Raw genomic sequence first — 4,572 nt, forward strand, 5'->3', positions numbered from 1 at the left:
CCCCGAAACACAACAGCGCAAGCACTGCTGCTTCACAGCAGGATTAGCAAGCAAGATGGTGGTAGCAATCCGGGCGGACCTTGCACAAGGTCCTACCACCTGCAAAAATTAAATTATAGACTCAGTCAGTGACTGCCTATCTAATATTGTCAATTGATATTTTCTTAGGAGGAGACTGCATGGATCTGGATCATACACCAAAAACAGAAGGGGTCCAACTGTTGAATGAAGATTGTAAAACAACACAATTTTCCCGACATTACTGGTCTACCTAGTGGGAGGGCTGCAGTATCTTCCAGTTTGTGGTTGCCATCTGTTCTTCAAATCCTTTCATATGTATTATATTCTATTTACAAAGCTACACAAGATGTCTGCCCTGTGCTCAACTTCTAATCTTATTATACAAATTATCCTTGTTAATATACAATTGCCTAAAGCAGAAAAATAATATTAGTGTGCACAAATGTTTATTATTGTTTTTTTACAAGCTTTAGGTTTTTAACTTACTTTAAACACAAGTTGTTTTAAAATTGTAAGTCTAATTTCCCATTTCTAAGTTTATTTGTTTGTAATTAGTTAAGGTAGTTTGTTTTAAACTAGTTTTCACCTGTGATTTTGTCTGACCAGAATTTGTTTATCACTCTTGCACGGGTAATGTGTATTTCCAGGATAAAAATCTGATTCCCCGGGACTCGAACTATCTTAAATTAATCATTCAGTTCAAGCGTGAAGAGTTAACAAAAAGACAGAGACACTTTCGCATTTATAATATAAGTATGGATTACGTTTCTGACAAAAACTTAAATTTGATAAGTGTAATAAAACTGATTTTATGCCTTCAAGTTTCTTTAAAATCTTAAACTTGTTTTTTTTATTTACCCCCTCAAAGCTTCATCATATATCTTCCAAGAAAATCAATGTTTTGTGTAATATTGTACTTAGTTTTTTGTTCAATGGAAGTATTGTTTTTTTTTGCACTTGTTTCTTTACAAGGGGTGAAAATGGTGGAAAGAATGAAAGAAGTGGTAGTAATTAGTAAAGAATCTTAATACTTCTATTGAAGTATTAGTAAAGGAACTTATTATAAGTCTGTAACACTGATTAGTTGCACTTGCAACAACAACTTTGCAGTTTAAATGAAATAATAATAATAATAATACAGCAATTTTGATAATTATCTATTTAAAAAATTTATTTATCTAAAAAAATTATATTTGAAAAGATAAATTTCATTAAAATTTCATGACTAAACCCAGTGGTTGAAATTTCAAGATTTAATCCCTACTCCATGGGAATATTGGGATAAAAAGTAGCCAATAAAACTAATTAGATAGTCTACTGTCCATAATAAAGTATGTAAGTAGGTAAATAATTATTCAAGTTAACTGTTATTCTGCAGTTCAAATCGCTTCTATCATCCAGCACCAAATCACATTTAATAAATTATTTTAAAGTTAAATAAATTTCATGACTAAACCCAGTGGTTGAAACTTCAAGATTTAATCCTTACTCCATGGGAATATTGGGATAAAAAGTAGCCTATAAAAATAATTAGGTAGTTTACTGTCCATAATAAAGTATGTAAGTAGGTAAATAATTATTCAAGTTAACTGTTATTCTGTAGTTGAAATCGCTTCTATCATCCAGCACCAAATCACATTTCATACATGGAAAATCGAAAAATAAAATGAAATCTGATGTCATTACATAGGCAACATATATTCTTGTGTGTGTGAACTCAACTCTGGTGGCACTACCTATATCACAGGTGTGTTCAGTCCTTAGAGACTGATAGGCTCGAGTTTTAAAAATTCCTCCGTCGCTCGCTCCGGAAATGCTGTCCCAGAAACCTGGTTCAATATATCTTTTTTATAGACATGGAATGTAAATAAAACAAAGAAGGCAAGATTTCAAACAAATTTTAATCTAAGCATCACTGGTAAGTAAATGTAAATATTCAATAACATCTCTTCAGCAGCAGCCTTACCCATTGCGAGGCCCCGGGCAGCAGGTCTATATAGTTAAAAAAATCTATATTTTTTTTAATTAGCTTAAGTTGTTGCGCGAGGCCCCTGCGCGATTGCCCTGTTCGCCACTCCCTAAGGCCGCCGCTGCATCTCTTTTCAATTTCTCAGTGCATTTCTTAGTCCTTGTGAGGTTTACAGTATCTTGAGAATAGGTGAGCATTTCAATTTATCTGAAAAAAAAAATTGTTGAATTGACAACTTTTACTTGTTAATCTAGAAGGAATGCCTGATTGATTAACATATTGTGTTACTCTTGAGTTCCATGATAGTAGAAAATGTTAATATGAAATTTGTATTATCTATACCTATAAATAAAAATGATTTTATATTATTAAGTATGTTTATCCGTTGCCTAGTATCCATAGTCAATGCTTAGTTTGGGCGAGGATGAGTAAATAAATATGGTCCTAACATGATGTGTTCTTATGAATTACAAAAACACAAGCAAGAATACTGATTGCAAATTCTACAGATTTCTAAAAGCATGGTGGCAAAAGAAAATAATAATGAAATAAGTGTATAATTGCCATAAGAAGAAATTCATGGGTTATGGCACAAAACCTCATTTCTGAAACAAGCAAGTTAATTTTTAACTGAAAACTATTACAATAATTGAAATCATCATCCAGAATTGTCTAACAAATATCATGAGATTTCAGTGAAATTATTAGGTAAAGTCGCACAATTTGTATCATGACTCAGGGTGGAACCTTTGTGCTACTAATGTCATGTTGACATCTCATACTTTTGTCAAGAAAATCATAGTGAAATTGATTATAAAAAGGTTCCACCCTGGGTCATGATTCAATTTGTTTGACCATACAATGTTTACTTACTTCTCACTTGACAGTTGTGACACAATATGTTAATTAAAGTCCAAGCCCATAGTTTGTGCATGGTATCAATAGTGAACAATGTATTCTATCTGGAAAAATCGGATCTCAATTTAAAAAACGATGCCACCTGAAGTGTCAACGTCAACCAATTGTATTTGAATGACATTTTCAAACCATTAGTATGAAACTTTATTCTTTGTCGTTTCGCTCTTGGCAGACCAGGCGTAGGCATATTGATGCGTCCGCGTCATGGGTAGAGGCGGACAGCTCTTCGTACGATCTCCTACCATATCTCTCTGTTGGCAAACTGTCTTTTTGGTTTTCTACAGTGGCCTTCACTTGGTCAGTCCAGAGGTGACCTGACGTGCAACCTGATTCCTTCCACTCCTCCCTGCACGACCAGCTGTTCTATGGAGTCGCCATCCATTCCGCCTGAAGAAGTTCCAAGTACTGCAGTATGTGCTGTATACTAAACTATGGTCTATAACTATGGAGTATGGGCACTTTGGTGCGAAATTCCGTCCATGATATCACAAGCATCTTCCTCCAGCTTCACATCTATGGAGCATCCACTTTACAACGATGACAGCGCGACCAAATAATATATGTAATAACATTTAAGTTTTTTCTTGAACTGAGACGATGTAAATTAGGGCGGTGTCAGTCTGACATTTGTTTTGTAGTTAGGTAGGGTTGCCAGATCGAATGACCCTATTATCGATAAAAATAACGATTTATCGGGATTTTGGTACTTTGGACGGGAGAAACAATAATAAATTCAAATATAAGTAAGTATATTAAAAACAAAACCATTTAACATTTTGTCTGCTGCGAGAGAAATCCCACCAATATTATAAATGTGAAAGTTTGTAAGTCGGTTTGTTTGTTACCTCGTCACGTCTAAACCGCTGAACCGATTAAGATTAAATTCGGAATACAAATAGTTTGAGTCTTCGGAAAAGAACATGGGATACATTTAATGTCGAAAATTGCATAATTTCCGCGGGATGGTGCTAAACAAATTCTACACAGACGGAGTCGCGGACAACAGCTAGTGTTTACATAAATAAATAAATAAATAAATCAGAAAACGGTTTTCTTGTTACCTACGTCATTTATTTTTTACTCAAATATCGTGTTACTGTTCATATAAGTATGTATATTACATTTTTGTCCCTTTTCACCATTTACCCGCTATCATGGCAAGATCAAATAATTCTTAAATAAAGTATTTTTTTTCACATTTACTACAACCAGGAAAACAATCAGTAAAAAAATGCTTAAAAAAAACCGTGATTTTTTAAAATTCTTTGCATCACGGCTGTTACTGGGTGTTAGGTACTATGCCAAGAAAAGGGATTTGATGTCATTCAGTGCAAGCATTTGGAACTTAAAATTATTGTTTTATAAAATGAAGTTGTTGTTGTTGTAGGTGTTGTGGTTGTTGTTAGTAGTTGTTATTTCTGGTGTACAATAAAGAGTCTTTGTATTGTTGATTTTTTTTGACTTTGTTGGGAGTCGGGAGGACATACTAAAATTCGGGAGAATCCCGCGAAACCTGAAACATCTGGCATCCCCATTCGTTTTGATTAGTCGAGTCGATCGGGTTTACGTTAACTTTACGATTCGCGGACGAAATAGTTTACGTTAATTTGACAAGCAGACCTACACTCGCAAAAGTTGTTGCGCAAACGTGCCGCTAGAGGCGC

At 34.3% G+C, this 4,572-nt stretch overlaps 1 long non-coding RNA gene across 2 annotated transcripts; it reads right to left on the minus strand.

Moving 5' to 3' along the window:
- Nucleotides 1-1,903: 1,903 nt before the first annotated feature.
- LOC141435334 (uncharacterized) lies at nt 1,904-4,344 on the minus strand. Of its 2 annotated transcripts, XR_012452133.1 has the most exons (3): nt 3,038-3,946; nt 2,864-2,952; nt 1,904-2,197 (listed from the first exon to the last, which is right to left on the minus strand). It is a non-coding gene; the product is annotated as an uncharacterized lncRNA (long non-coding RNA). The 2 variants fall into 2 exon arrangements; XR_012452132.1 differs by having other exon boundaries at nt 2,864-4,344.
- Between the last annotated feature and the right edge of the window lie 228 nt (nt 4,345-4,572).

The sequence above is a fragment of the Choristoneura fumiferana genome, chromosome 14 (genome assembly GCF_025370935.1).
Source record: "Choristoneura fumiferana chromosome 14, NRCan_CFum_1, whole genome shotgun sequence".
In the NCBI taxonomy this organism is placed as follows: domain Eukaryota; kingdom Metazoa; phylum Arthropoda; class Insecta; order Lepidoptera; family Tortricidae; genus Choristoneura; species Choristoneura fumiferana.